Below are 16,518 nucleotides of genomic sequence, written 5' to 3' on the forward strand. Positions count from 1 at the left end.
TTTCTTCATAACATAGATACTGACATGATGATAGGACGCTCTCAGCTTAGGGAAAGAGCTAAATTTTAGATTATAGAACATGGATTCAAAAGTGGCTGAACAAATTGGCTGACACCTTACTGGTAACCTGCTATTGCTCTGGTGTTATCCCTCAGGATCGTTCCACTAAAATTTATTTTTCAAAAAATTTGCTTCACATTATTCTATGTAAGTGATCACTTGTCAGTGTTCCAGGTGTATCTTAGCTAAAACTAGAGAATGCCCTAACTTAGATGGTTTTTGAAGCCTGTACATTTGGTATTGTTTGACCCTTAAGCTTTTACATCTCTTAGCATGGAGGACGAAGAAAGCTGTACATTGTTGCTTGAGAGTTTGTACATTTAGTCCAGATTTGTATTTGCACTGTCAGTATGGCCGACGAGTGAAAAATGTTTAATACGCTATTGTATATATACTTTTTTTTTTTTTTTTTTTTGAGACAGAGTCTCGCTCTGTCACCCAGGCTGGAATGCAGTGGCACGATCTCCACTCACTGCAAACTCCACCTCCCGGGTTCACGCCATTCTCCTGCCTCAGCCCGCTGAGGTGGAGCCTGGGGAAATTCAGGACGCTTGCAGCAGGGAGGAGCCCAAGCCTGGCCCCTCCTCTTCCTGGGTGGAATCTCAGATTCCAAGTGCCTGGTGGGAAGCCCTCTAGCAGAGGGCCTCTGGCTTTGCGAGAGTCCCTGTTTCCCCTCTTTTTTCCCTTTTCACCCAATAAAACTCTGCTTCACTCACCCTTTAAACCTCTTGGAAGCCTAAATTTTCATGTCCATGGGATGGACAAGAACCCCATCTTTAGCTGAACTAAGGAAAAGTCCTGCAACACTAGGGCTGTCAGAAAAAAAAAATGCCATATACTGAGTGGCTTAAACATCAGATATTTATTTTCTCACAGTTCTAGAGAGTGGGAAGTGTTCTCTCCTTGGGTTGCAGATGGCTGCCTACTTACTGTGTCCTCATCTGGCCTTTCCTCTCTGCTTTTTCACAGACAAGAAGAGAAAGATCTCTTCTTCTTCTAATAAGGTCATTAATTCCATCTGGATGTCCTCACCCTCATGAGCTAATTTAACCCTAATTACATCCCAAAGAGCCCATCTCCAAATACTGTCACACTGGAAGTTAGGGCTTCAACAGTTGAGTGTGGGGGAACAAAGCAAAAACATTCCATCTATAACAATCAGGTAACCCTGGGTCATGTTCACCCGAAAGAATTCTAAATTCTTCTATGAATATTTGCCAACCTTATTTGAGTTTAGGGAAATCTTTTATTAGAGTTCTTAATTCAGCTTAATTCAGTACAAAGTTTAAACTTTATAGTTCCCTTCATACTTGGATAATGAGAAAGAATCTTTAGAAGTATCCACCAAAATAAGGCTGTTGAGACAAAAAATTTGATAAAAGTATATTGGAAGACAAATATGAGGATAAATCCTGGAAGACACACCAACACAGTTGGGAGTGTTCCAGAATCTGTTACAAGTTGGAAGGCTTTTATAGGAACACATAGGAAAGTTTAGAAGAAGGGAAGAGGACTCTTCATGTTAATATTTTTTACTCGGGGATAGGATGTTGCCATTAATTACAAGACTTCCCCAACATGAGTACCTTTGGAAGCCTGTTTACTTTTAAAGTAAACTGTCAAATGTGACCTGTATCAGAGGTCCTTGGCATTTGGGGGTTTCAGAAGAGTTGGGAAAAGCTAGAGGTCAGAGTAAGAGGAGGAAGGAGTATGAGAAGGTGTTGAAGCAGGGAAATCAGAAATATAAGGGGGAATAGAGAAAGCTGAATATAGGGAGGTAGATGTAGGCAAAGAAGAGAAGGATTTACTAATAAAATTAGTCATTTGTTACTACTTAATTTTTTCAAATTGCTCATTGGCTTTGACCAATGAATTTGTTAGTGAAGCAGTTTTTTATTCAGAATTGCATTTGGAGACCTCTCCATATCAACCAAAAGTGCTACCCATTGGGCCAGAGAAATTTTATCCTCTTTCTTTTTGAAAGTGCCTCTAAAATGAAGTTTTATTCAAGACAAATGTTCCTCAGAGTGGCTTCTGAAGGACCGAGTCATCTTTGGTGCTAAAAACTCCCCACCTCTACCTGCCTACATATCACTTATTTTTCTCCTCAACTTCCTTAAATGACAAGAGCTAAGCCTTTTGGAGAGCTAGCAATGGGGATCCCTTTCCTGTACGTTGCTCCCTTGCCTTACTCAGGCTGCAAGCCTATTAAATGTTGCCTGATAAAAATTTCTGTTTGGTCCGGTGTTAACTTCTATTTACACAAGAGCCAAGAAATCAGGGTCCAAGCTGCAGTAACAAGATGACTTCATGAGACTGATGACAGTCTGTAAGAAGGTAATGCCTGTGCACCTCATGTCTGGTGCCTCCAACCTGAAAGCTGACCCTCTCCAAATATAGACCCAGTAATCTTTGCTCTCCAGCAGGAAGAACATTAGAAAAAAAAAAAAATGTTCTATGGATGAAGTCTGAGCTCTTAGGACAAAAATTTAAATGGAAGGAGATGCTCATCTGGTTTTATTGGTGACTGATCCACAGCAAAATTTGTCCTAATGGATGCCAGTTCCATGAGGACTGAAAACTCACCACTCTGTGAGGCCAGAAACGTCCAATACACTAGCAGCGTGGACTATCTGTAAGATAACAGAGAATTGAACTGAATGGTAATGCCATGTCAAAATTATGCAAATTTAATTCATTTAAAAATACTACATATGCTCATGGAACTCTACATGAGAGAATCTGCCTTAGGCTCCCGGTTGAAGTCATTCCGTTATAGAACAACAATATCTAGTTTAAAAAATTCACTGGAAAGGTTCAATCAAATATAAATTTAAAATTTTTAAATACTTAAACGTTTGGTAGAATGCAACAGTAAAGACATCACATCCTGGGCTTTTCTTTGATGGGAGACTTATTATTACTGATTCAACATCCTTACATATTGTTGGTCTATTAAGGTTTTCTATTTCTTCATAATTCAATCTTGCTAGGTTGCATGTGTCTAGGAATGTATCCATTTCTCCTAGGTTATCCACTTTTTTGGCATGTAGTTGTTCATGGTAATCTTTTCTGATCCCTTGTATTTCTGTACTATGGGTTGTAATGTCTCCTCTTTCATTGTGATTTTGATTCTTCTCTTCTTTTTAGTATAGATAAATATTTGTTGATTTTCTTTATCTTTTTAAAAAGCCAATTCTTAGTTTTATTGATCTTTTATATTGTTTTTCTAGTTTCTATTTTATTTATTTCTGCCTGGGCTTTATTAATTCCTTCAGCTAACTTTGGGCTTAGTTTATTCTGCTTTTTCTACTTCTGGTGGAGTAACATTGAGTTGTTTATTATAGATCTTTTTTTATATAGTTTCTGTTTCTATAAACTTTTCTGTTGGAACTATTTTTGCTGGATTCCATAAGCTTTAATATGTTGTGTTTCCATTTTTATTTGTCTCAAGATATTTTTGAATTTCTCTTTTAACTTGATCATTGACCCATTGGTTGTTCAGGAGCATGTTGTTTGGTTTCTATGTATTTGGGAATTTTCTGAAATTATTCCTGTTATTGACTTCTAGTTTTATACCATTGTTATCAGAAAAGATACTTGGTATGATTTAAAATTTCTTAAATTTGTTAGGACTTGTTTTGTAGCCTAATGTGTGATCTATTTTAGTGATGATCCATGTGTGATTGCGAAGAATATGTGTTATGTTGCTGTTGGGTGGAATATTCTGTATATGTTTATTAAGTTAACTTGGTCTGAAGTATTATTCAAGTACAATGTTTCTGTATTAATTTTCTGTTTGGATGATTTGTCCATTGTTGAAAGTGGAGCACTAAAGTCCTCTACTGTTATTGTATTGCAATCTTTCTCTACCTTCAGATCATTTAATATTTGCTTTATACATTTAGATGCTTTGATCTTGAGTGAATATATAGTTGACCCTTCAACAATACAAGGGCTAGGGACACTGTCTCACCACACAAACAAAAATCCATGTATAACTTTTGACTTCCCCAAAACTTAACTACTAATATCCTACTATTGACCAGAAGCCTTACCAATAATATAAAGAATTGATTAACCCATTTTTATATATGTATTATATACTGTATTCTTATAATGAAGTAAGCTAGAGAAAACAAAATGTTATTAAGAAAATCATAAGAAGGGTGGACATGGTGGCTTATGCCTATTATTCTAACACTTTGAGAAGCCAGGATGGGAGGATCTCTTGAAACCAGGAGTTCAACACTAGCCTGGCCAACAAAGCAAGACCCCTTCTCTACAAAGAAAAAAATTTAGCTGGGTACAAAAGTGTGTGCCTCTAGTCCTAGCTACTTGGGAGGCTGAAGTAGGAGGATCACTTGAGCCCAGGAGTTCAAGGCTGCAGTGAGCGGATTATGTCACTGTACTCCAGCCGTGGGAATGGTAAGACCCTGTCTCTTAAATTTTTTTAAGAAAATAGCAAAGAAGAAAAATTTATTTACTGTTCATTAAGTAGAAGCGGATAATCATAAAGATCTCCATCATTATTGGAAATACTTTTTGTTTCTCTCTTCCTCTCTTGCTGTCTTTCTTTGAGTTTTCATGAATTTATGTAATAGTATGTATTGAATCATTTCTGTTTTTGTTTTGTGCATCTACTATAGACTTTTACTTTGTGATTACTATGAATATAAAACATTTAACTTATAACAGTCTATTTCAAGCTGATAACAACTTTGATTTCATGCAACAACTCTAATTTTACTCACCCCACCATACACACATTTTGTTTTGGATGTCAGAATTTTCATCATTTTGTAATATGTATCCCTTGATAATTTATTTTAGCTATAGTTGTTATTAATAGTTTTGTTTAAAAATAGCTCACATGCTTCTCCTAAATAGGCAAGGTGGGCATCTTTTCCCTTGGGTGAGACCATGGGGAAGGTGTTTTGGCTGAGTGGAACCACTGTTTGGCCTCCTGAGTTAAGCAAAACTAGCTGTTATTCTTCACCAAAATGCACAGAAGATGGTGTCTCCCTGCCTAGGCAGGTCTTTGGGATCGGCTCTGATAATGGACTTGAAGACGAGCTATCTAGGGACTCAAGCCAGTTTGAACTTACCACCGGGCTTGTGAAAGCAACCAGATCAGCTTTGTGCATGGGCTACACTGGTTCCCGATATCTCCAATTGGGCATCACAGCTAGTAGAAACAGAGGTACCACCAAAGACTGCAAGCTGGTCACTGTGAACTACCCACCGTGCTTCTGAAAGCAACCAGCTCAGCTTTACGCATGGGCTATGCTGGTGGCTGATATCTCCAATTGGGCAACACAGCTGGCAGGAACACAGAGGTACCACCAAAGACTGCTACTGTCAGTGTTTTCCATGTGGTTAGACTGGAGTGAGCTTGGAAAGACTCTCAGAATGCTAGGGAAGCTGACGGACCACCTCCAATTTTCTTCTTCCTCTGTAAAAACCATGGACCCAGGCCAGGCGCGGTGGCTCACTCCTGTAATCCCAGCACTTTGGGAGGCCGAGGAGGACGGATCACGAGGTCAGGAGATTGAGACCATCCTGGCTAACACGGTGAAACCCCGTCTCTACTAAAAATACAAAAAATTAGCCGGGCGTGGTGGCGGGCGCCTGTAGTCCCAGCTACTCAGGAGGCTGAGGCAGAATGGCGTGAACCCAGGAGGTGGAGCTTGCAGTGAGCCGAGATCGCGCCACTGCACCCCTGAATCGATGACAGAGAGAGACTCTGTCTCAAAAAAAAAAAAAAAAAAAAAAAGGAACCAAGGAATCCCCTCTGTGTGGTATTGTGCTGAAGTGAGGGAATAGGAGGGGCAGCATGGTCAAAGTGAGACCATTTTTCTTACCCTTCTAATTCAGTTTTACTCAGTTCTATGGACCCTCAGGTGTTTTAGGCTTGTTTCCAAGTACTGTACTGGGACTTTCACAAACATCTTCCAGTCTATGGTTAGTTGCTAGTTGAAATTTCTGAAGGAGAGAGTAAAGCCTGAAATATATTTCATCATCTCGCTGATCTCATTTCTCAAAATAAGTTCTTGATGAATAAAAGTTTCTGTGATCACTGGGTATATACCCAAAGGATTATAAATCAATCTACTATAAAGACACATGCACACATATGTTTATTACAGCGCCATTTACAATAGCAAGGACTTGGAACCAACCCAAATGCCCATCAATGATAGACTGGATAAAGAAAATGTGGCACATATACACCATGGAATACATGATAGGTGCAGCAAACCGCCATGGCACATGTATACCTATGGAACAAACCTGCAGGTTCTGCACATGTATTCCAGAACTTAAAGTAAAAAGAAAGAAAACACCAAAAAATAGCTTTCCTTAGTTCAAGGGGATTAAGTAGCAATCTGTCTTCACTGTTTCATTAGCTCTAGTGGTAGACATTAAATCTCCTTCTTGGAATTAAATGTCTTATGAATGTGTAAACACAGAAAAAAATATTTTTGGTGAACATTTTCTTGAATAACTTTGTGTTTCTAATGTGATAATCTGTACGTTATCTTTAAACCACTTAAAAGTATCTTTGGGCTGAAAAAGGAAGACAGACGATGATCTGTTTCAGTTCTGAAACGCTATGATATGACACTTCAAGCTTTTTTCTTAAATAGCCTTAAGAGCCCTTAACACACTTTTTTTCCCTAAAGTCAATGGAGATGTCATATCTTTTATCCATTAAGAATCTTTTTAAATTATCCACTACCAAACTTTATGATAATTGTCAGTAACCAATTCACCGCGAATTTTAGACATATACAATGTGACAAGACATGAAGTAAAACTCTTCTCCCAGGGCTCATAACCTGCCTTTGACAGGAAACACTGAAGGGTGCCCTAAATTTCTTTTATAAAAAGTAATATTATTGGAATATTCACACAAAGTTACTATTTTAAAGACAAAAAAAATATTAGCGTGGTCTATAAATTATGTAGGTTTGTTAAAATAAATATTGCTGCTGTAGAAAGAAGGTAGGATCACTAGTGGAAACAAGGGTGAGAAAGAACAGTAGAGAAAGAAAGAGAGAAATCTGCATTCAAAAACCAATTCTACAACCTACTAGTTGCCTCACCTCAGAAAGTTACATACCCTTTAAGCATCATTCTTCTCATATATTTGTTGTGAGAATGATGAAGAAAGATATGAAAAACACTTATTATAACTGGGTTCTTTTACCTTAATACTGAAATAGACAGACTCTTAATACAGAAAAAAAAAGTGTCCGTTGTATAGAAATGGCCTTAAGATTGAACAGAAAGACAAGCAACACCTGTCCTAAAGCAAGATGCTATCAGCTTGAATTCCTTTGAACGCTCCATTCCAGTCACAGTTGGGATGAGAGGAGATATTGAGAGGATAAGTCAGTGTATGAGATGCATCTGACACAGTTCACCCCTTCAGCACTCTGATCACTGTGCCCGCCCTACATTAAATTCAGTCTGTTACCAAGTCCTCAAGTTCATAACCAGCTACAGTTCTACAAAAAACTTAATACACAGGAGTTGGTGGCACATACCACAGTTTGCTCCTGCAACTTCAATCAAAGGCAGAATTGACGTTCACCCTATCCCTCCCCTACCACTTATTTTATATTTCCTTCCCTTTGTCATCACAAGAAGTAGACATTTCATTTAAACTATTTTTAACAACATTAATCTTATTTCTTCTAACTATATTTTTGTACCCGTATTTCAAAAAACTAAAAAAGTGGAATTGGAATATTCCTAACACAAAGAAATGATAAATGCTTGAGGTGAAGGATATCCCAATTATCCTGATTTGATCATTGCATATTTTATTTTTGTATCAAAATATCACATGTAACCCATAAATGCATACAACTATTATGTATCCATAAAGAATAAAAATTAAGAAAATGCACATTGATATGTGTGCATAATACACTCTTCTTCAAGATGAACCCAAAAAGAAAATATAACTTGAAAATACCTTAGTATTTAACATTTTGAGTACTATGAGGACAGCTTATTCCCTTATAAAAGAGAATAAGCTCCATATAGCACATTCTGTTTATTTACTGATGTTTTTAAAGAGTGCACACATCTTTAATCCTTACTTTTCATAATAGCTATATTGTCATAGCACAGAGTCAGACTAATCCCACAAATCCTGTTCAATGGCATGTTACAATCAACTAGAATTTGTTTCATTTGTTGAATATAGTCAGATAAATAATTTGAGTTAGAAAAAAATATTTCAAGATTTTTTGTAATAGCGTTAGCTTGTAAGAATCAATGATCAGTATTTATCCAATGTGGTATAAAATCTAATAAGGAAGTAGTTTTTAGAACCTGCTTTATTTATTTAACATTTCACTTTCTATGTGCCTATTTCTATTTCAATTAAGTCTTATAATTTATTTTGGATACAACTGTCATATTTATTTTCACACATTGCCATTTTTCCAAGTACTCATGAGAGAACGGATCAAATTCAGCAAAAGGTTTGATGATTCTCATAAGATTTTTATTATTTAAAGAGTGCCAGTTGAGGGGAGGGACCAAGATGGCCGAATAGGAACAGCACCGGTCTGCAGCTCCCAGCGAGACCGATGCAGAAGGCAAGTGATTTCTGCATTTCCAACTGAGGTACCCAGTTCATCTCATTGGGACGGTTAAGCAGTGGGTTCAACCACCTGAGGGCGAACAGAAGCAGGGTGGGGCGTTGCTTCACCCGGGAAGTGCAAGAAGCCAGGGACCTCCCACCCACAGCCAAGGGAACTATGCAAATAGGAGGGAACTGATAACCCATGGACGCATTTATTAACATTCCTTCCTCTTCTGCGTGAGAGGTCCCACCAGTATCTGTAGGCTCAGGCATCCAAACACTATTATTAACATAAACCTCAACCGGGGGTTCCAACCATGTTAATAGCCCTAATCAAATATAGTATGGATGATCAGTTAAATAAGCTGTTTAATTTGTTACAACAAACTGTAAGAAAAAGAAATATCTCATTTTGTATTACTCATATTCGAGCACACCCTAATTTACCATGGCCTTTAGCTAAAGCAAATGAACAGGCTGACTTGCTAGTATCATCTGCATTCATGGAAGCACAAGAACTTCATGCCTTGACTCATGTAAATGCAGGAGGATTAAAAATAAATTTGATATCACACGAAAACAGGCAAAAAATATTGTACAACATTGCACCCAGTGTCAGATTCTACACCTGCCCACTCAGGAGGCAGGAGTTAATCCCAGAGGTCTAAGTCCTAATGTGTTATGGCAAATGGATGTCACGCATGTACCTTCATTTGGAAAATTGTCATTTGTCCATGTGACAGTTGATACTTATTCACATTTCATATTGGCAACCTGTCAGAAAGGAGAAAGTACTTCCCATGTTAAAAGACATTTATTATCTTGTTTTGCTGTCATGGGAGTTCCAAAAAAAAATTTAAATGGACAATGGGCCAGGATACTGTAATAAAGCTTTTCAAAAATTCTTAAATCAGTGAAAAATTACATATACAACAGGAATTCCCTATAATTCCCAAAGACAGGCCATAATTTAAAGAACTAATAGAACACTCAAAGCTCAATTGGTTAAACCAAAAAAAAAAAAAGGAAAAGACAGTAAGGAGTATTAACACTCCCTAGATGCAACTTAATCTAGTACTCTATACTTTAAATTTTTTGAACATTTATAGAAATCAGACCATTACCCCTGCAGAACATCTTACTGGTAAAAGGAACAGCCCACATGAAGGAAAACTGATTGGTAGAAAGATAATAAAAATAAAACATGGGAAACAGGGAAAGTGATAACATGTGGGAGAGGTTTTGCTTGTATTTCCCCAGGAAAAAACCAGCTTCCAGTTTAGGTACCTACAGCTTACAGATAAAGTTGTCATCTACCAAGAAAGCGGAGCCGCTGACTTGGGCACAATTAAAGAAGCTGACACAGTTAGCTGAAAAAAGCCTAAAGAACACAAGGGTAATCCAAACTCCAGAGAATATGCAGCTTGAAGCCTTGATGATTGTGTCGACGGTGGTAAGTCTCCCCAGGCCTGCAGGAGCAACTGCAGCTAATTATGCCTATTGGGCATATGTCCCATTCCTGCCTTTAATTAGGCCTGTCACATGGTTGGAAACCCCGGTTGAGGTTTATGTTAATAGTAGTGTTTGGATGCCTGAGCCTACAGATTCTCGTGGGCCCTCTCACCCAGAGGAGGAAGGAATGTTAATAAATGTGTCTGTGGGTTATCAGTTCCCCCCTGTTTGCATAGGGCCGGCTATCTGTTGCCTAAAAGGCTACCGACAACATTGGCTAGTTAAGATTCCAGGTCATAATCAAAGATCAGTATCCTGTCATTTATTTTACAAAGTTTGGTTCAATTGGAACAGTTTAAGCCCAGAAAAGAGAGGTGTCAACAACCTCAATAATGGTCAAAGGATTTAGAAATATTGATTTGGAAGGATTGCATTGATTTGGAAGGATTGCATACATTGCATTGCATCATGCTGTGGTACTGCAAAATAATTCCTATGGAATCATCATTGATTGGGCCCCTAAGGGGACCTTTGCAGTTAACTGTACCAATCAGAATGATAGATGCAAGATAGGACTAAACCAAGAACTATATTATCAAAGAGATGACACCATTTACACTGAAAAACGTGCTCATTTTCCCATAATTTGGACCAATTTTGGTATGGCCAACCCACATCCAAAAATTATTAATCCAATCATAGACCCTAAACATCCTGAATTATGAAAGTTAATGGTGGCCCAATCTCATATTTGGGTTTGGAAAAAAAAATTATATTAATGGAGAAGGTGGGAGCCATCAATTTACGTATCAGTTTTCTTCCAACCAAACAATACCCATTCAGAGTTGTGTCAAGCCTCCTTTTGTGTTAATTGTCGGAAATATTAATATTTGACCAAATTCTCAAACCATTACTTGTCAAAACTGTTGCCTTTTCATCTGTATTGATTGCACATTTGGTGTAAAAACATCTGTGTTGCTGGTGAGGGCTAGAGAAGGAGTTTGGATACCGGTTTCCTTCAATAGACCTAGGGAAGCCTCTCCTTCCATTCATATCGTCACAGAAATGTTAAGGGGAGTGTTTACCAAAACAAAAAGATTTATTTTTACCCTTATAACGGTCATTATGGGCCTTATTACAGTCACAGGTACTGCTGCGGCTGCTGGAATTGCTTTACACTCCTCTGTTCAAACTGCGGAATATGTAAATGATTGGCAAAAAAATTCCTTAATAAAAGATCACATATTTACACATTATAACAAATTTTATGCTCTGAAAACATTTTTAGAAAGAGCATATATTTACATATGTTTGGGAAAGGTATCTTGATATTAAATAATTAATTGACAGTGTTACATTTTCAATGTTCAAAATGAGCTAAGACTTTTATGTACATTATCTTATATCAGCCTCACTAAACTATACGAACTGGATATTCAATGAGAAGATGACAAAATAAGGCATGGAGAACTCACAAAGCTGAGGAGTGGCAAAGTTGCTTTCCATATGTGATATGACAGCACCTCCCTCTAGTGGTGACACCATGCTTTTCCTCCATATTCCTGATGTGACAAAGGTCAGAGTCACAGATTTGATGCCCTTTATTCTTATTTTTTGCTTCCAAATCATTTATCCTCTTTCTTTAGCTTTTTCTTACAGTATGAACACTAGACAAAAACAGTTAAGTCATTTGCTTAGTATATGGTGTCAATAAAGCATGGTCTGACAACATTTATTTTTATCTATTTCCCAACTTTTAAGTTCAGGGGTACATGTGCAAGCATTATATAGGTAGATTGCATGTCAAAGGGATTTAGTGTATAAACGATTTCATCACCCAGGTAATCAGCATAGTACTTGATAGGTAGTTTTCAACCCTCACTCTCATCCCTCAACCCTCAAGAAGGCCCTGGTGTCTGCTGTTCCTTTCTTTGTGTCCCTATGTAATAAAAGTTTAGCTCCAACTTATAAGCGAGAACTTGTGGTATTTGGATTTATGTTCCTGTGTTAGTTTGTTTAGGATAATGAACTCCATCTCCATCCATGTTGCTGCAAAGGACACAATCTCAATCTTTTTTATGGCTGCATAGTATTCTGACAATACTTATTTAGACCATATTTATTTTATACAGATACAAAATGCTATGTAATTTATTTTATGTCCTCTCATCCTGAATAGACATTTTATAGATATATGTGAAATATCAAAACAGGTATTAGGCAAAGTACTAATGATACCAACATAAAAGATAACATTATTACTTATTTTGTGCTCTGAAAACATTTTTAGAAGGAGCATACATTCAAATACTAAGTTTGGGAAATGTGTTTTAATACTTAATTGAAAGTGTTACTAAATTTTCAAAGTTCAAAATGAGCCTCTAATAATGTGTTAAGACTTTTATGTACATTTTCCCAGTTCAGCCTCACAAAACAATATGAATTAGGTATTGATGTGCTTATTGAGAAGATGATGAAATGAGGCATAGAGAACTCACAAAGCTGATGACTGGCAGAGTTACTTTCCATATGCGATATGCCAGCACCTTCCTCAAGTGTTGACACCATGCTTTTCCTCCATATTCCTAATTTGACAGAGCTTGAAGTGATAGATTAGATGCCCTTCTTCCTCTTCATTGTTGCTTCCAGATAACTTACCCTCTTTCTTTAGCTCCTCAACCCACCAGAAAACCACAAAACAACAACAAAACAAACACACAAAGTGAAGCATATGTCATCAGGCTGTACTACTCAAAACTCCTTTGCGCCAGGCATCCTGGATCTCGCAAGCCCTTTATTCACTGAATATTTTAACGGCTGACCCTTTCTCTCCTTACCACTACTCTTGTTGATCTTTGGGCCCTTTCAGATATGGTAGACAAGCATCTCCCCAGCCTCTCAGTTCCTTGACCTCCTAATAGCTGAAAGTCTTTTCTATCATCTCACCTCAGCCTGAAACTTTTCCTTAACAGTAACTAAACCTCCTCCATAATCTCAATATCAAGAGTCCCACACAATCAGTCCCTCCCATGACCTGCTGGCTCCATGTTGATAGGTCGAATGGTCAATTCTCCATCCTCATTTTATTTTATGTCTCAGCAATATGACAAAGATAATTATCCCCCTTCTTCCTAGATTCTTGTGAACTTTAGAAACTATGAGACAATAAATGTTTCAGTTCACTACATTTGGAGGGTATTTCTTATGCAATATCAAATAATTAATACAGAAACTTTTACCTGACTTGGAAGAGCATAGATTGTTATTGTCTGTTTGTTGTTGTTGTTGTTGTTGTTGTTGTTGTTTTCAGACAGAATATCTCCCTGTCACCCAGGCTGGAATGCAATGGTACAATCTCAGCTCACTGCAACCTTCGCCTCCCAGATTCAAGCGATTCTCCTGCCTCTGCCTCCTGAGTAGCCGGAATTACAGTCACATGCCACCATGCCCGGCTAATTTTTTGTATCTTTAGTAGAGACAGGGTTTCATCACATTGGCCAGGCTGGTCTCGAACTCATGACCTTGTGATCTGCCCACCTCGGCCTCCCAAAGTGCTGGAACTACAGGCGTGAGCCACTGCATCCGGCTATTGTCTCCTTTTTGTCTTTATATAAACTGAAACATACACAATGTTTTGCTTTATGATTGACTTCCTTAACTCAATATTATGTATTAAAATATATGTGAAAGCTTTTGGGTTCTGTAATAATATTTCACTAAAGATACTTAGGAGTGGAAGTATTCAATATATAGTATGCATTTTTTCACCTCATAGTACATAATATCAAATAGATTTTTAATATGATTGTCACAATTTATACTCTCATCAGCAATATTAAGACTCCCCAATGCTCCACATTCTTGCCATCATTTGGATATGTCAGCCTTTTGGATTATAGTCATTCTAGTGGGTACATGTAGGTTTCATTCACAGTTTAATTTGATTTTCCTTGAGAATAAAAGACAATTATGGAAGTTGAACATGTGTTCATGTTTGCTGTTCATTAGGATATCTTCTTTTGGATGAGCTTATTTAAGACTTTTACTTCTTTTTTTTGTAGATTTGAAGACTGCATTACATATTCTAATTATATATATAATATGTTTTTAATCTTTGATTTGCCTTTTCAGTCTCTTAATTATATCTTTGTCAGTTCTTAATTTTAATGTAGTTAAACATATTGACATTTTGTTTATACTTAATATTATAGTTTTGTATCAGTTTTCCAATCTGGAGAATGTGAAAATAATGTCATTGACTTTTTTTTTCTAAAAGTTTGATTGTTTTATCTTCCACATTTAGATCTATAATCCATTTGGAATTGATTTGTCTTTAATGTCACGAGGGTAAGAACCAGTTTTTATTTCTTTCTAACCTGTGTATAGAAGGCCTAACACCATTTATTGAGAAGATTATCCTTTCACTATCATTACCATAAATCAACGCACTATATGTATAAGTCTGGCAATTACATTGAATATATAGATATATTTGTGGAAAAATTAGACTCATAAAATAGTCAGTCTTCCAATCCATAATCACGACATGTTCCACCATTTACTAGCCCTTTTAATTCTCTCAGAAATATTGCATAGTTTTCAGTATATAGTCCTTGGCATATTTTGTTATATTTATTTCTATATTTTATTAGATAAGTAAATTACTTTGAAGCATAAATACACATATAGAAAAGTGGACACATCATAAATATACAGGTCTGTGGATTTGAACAAACTAAATATATTCAGAATGCCAGCACCCAAAGAAAATTCAGAATACAACAGTTTCCATGAAGCCCTCTTCATGCTCTACCACCTCCTCCTACAGCCATCAAAACTACTATCCTGCTTTGGTACTTTAGGCAAATGGAATCTTAGAGTACATGTTTCTTAGCATCCAGTGTCTTTTACTCAATAATAAACATGTAAGATTGGTAGATATTTTTGGGTTTAGCTGTAGGTCAATTGTTCTCATTGCTCTATAGTGTTTACTATATGAATATATCATGAACTATTTATCGCTCAACTCTTGATGAACATTTGAGTGCTTTCACTTTTATGTCTAAATCTGGTGTCTGTGGTTACACAGAGTTTTCCATTATATTCCTATGTCATTTGCTGGTTTTCCAGGGCCAGCTGAGATGATGCTGTGTCACTGACAGATCCATTCCAATAGGACTTTCCCAACCATAATGAAGAAGACCTCTCAGTTTGGGGTTGGCAGTTTAACATGAGATAGAATTGGACATAGTGCCTCATCTACCCTCACTCCCAAATGTAAGACAATTGAGAAAGCACATTTGAGTGTAGTAGATTTAGTTAAAGATTTAAGTGTTGGAAGTTTTCTTCCTAAGATTTCTCTGACCATCATAACTTTGAGGGTAACCACAGCCCTTCACTCCACAATAGCCCAGCCCACTTCTACCTTGCTAGTTTCAATCTGTCCTCTCCCATATTCTATCCTCTTCCCTCTACTCACTACCTTGTTTTTCAAAACAAACAAAATTTTTTAACAAAGCAATTTCATAGTCATTTTTTCTTGCTTAGGTATCTGCTGAACTTAAATTGTTGGAGCTATGCCTCTTCTCCAATATGCATTTCAAGTTTATTTCCAAAAACATACATTTCCCTCTCTATCAGGAATTTTGGAGCCTGACATTAATATTAAACAATGAACCTTATTTTTTACATTTTTACACCAAATGTGCAAACAATACAGATAAAAAGGCAACAGTTTTGATGAGTAATGGTTTGAGAATTTGGTCAAATATTAATATTTCTGACAATTAACACAAAAGGAGGCTTGACATAACTCTGAATGGGTATTGTTTGGTTGGAAGAAAACTGATACGTAAATTGATGTCTCCCACCTTCTCCATTAATATAATTTTTTTTTCCAAACCCAAATATGAGATTGGGCCATCATTAACTTTCATAATTCAGGATGTTACCCTCCCTGTGTCCATGTGTTCTCATTGTTCAACTCCCACTTATGAATGACAACATGTGATGTTTGGTTTTCTGTCCCTGTGTTAGTTTGCCGAGGATGATGGTTTCCAGCTTCATCCATGTCCCTGCAAAGAACAAGAACTCATTCTTTTTTATGGCTGCATAGTATTCTATGATGTACATGTGCCACATTTTCTTTATCCAGTCTATCATTGATGGGCATTTGGATTGGTTATAAGTCTTTGCTATAGTAAATAGTGCTGCAATAAACATACGTGTGCATGTGTCTTTATAGTAGAATAATTTATAATCCTTTTGGTATATACCCAGTAATGGGATTGCTGGGTCAAATGGTATTTCTGGTTCTAGATCCTTGAGGAGTAGCCACGCTGTCTTCCACAATAGTTGAACTAATTTACACTCCCACCAGCAGTGTAAAAGCATTCTTATTT

At 37.0% G+C, this 16,518-nt stretch overlaps 2 long non-coding RNA genes across 10 annotated transcripts in view; one reads left to right on the forward strand and one right to left on the reverse strand.

Annotated features, from left to right (window-relative positions):
• Positions 1–77: 77 nt before the first annotated feature.
• The window catches only part of LOC129050137 (uncharacterized), an 88,329-nt gene continuing 71,888 nt past the window's right edge, over positions 78–16,518 (reverse strand). For 5 of the 9 annotated variants that reach the window (XR_010135501.1, XR_010135493.1, XR_010135496.1 and 2 more), the window contains 2 exons: positions 12,616–13,732; positions 11,447–11,784 (listed from right to left, as the gene is read on the reverse strand). This is a non-coding gene — a long non-coding RNA (uncharacterized LOC129050137). Of the gene's footprint in view, positions 2,694–11,446; positions 11,785–12,615; positions 13,733–16,518 lie in introns of those variants that run through there. The other 4 variants (XR_010135498.1, XR_010135499.1, XR_010135500.1 and 1 more) reach the window with 4 other exon arrangements.
• Positions 6,975–13,559, forward strand: LOC129050140 (uncharacterized). Its single transcript, XR_008513650.1, has 3 exons — positions 6,975–10,118; positions 11,527–11,693; positions 13,428–13,559. It is a non-coding gene; the product is annotated as an uncharacterized LOC129050140 (long non-coding RNA).

This window comes from Pongo abelii, chromosome 1, assembly GCF_028885655.2.
Source record: "Pongo abelii isolate AG06213 chromosome 1, NHGRI_mPonAbe1-v2.0_pri, whole genome shotgun sequence".
In the NCBI taxonomy this organism is placed as follows: domain Eukaryota; kingdom Metazoa; phylum Chordata; class Mammalia; order Primates; family Hominidae; genus Pongo; species Pongo abelii.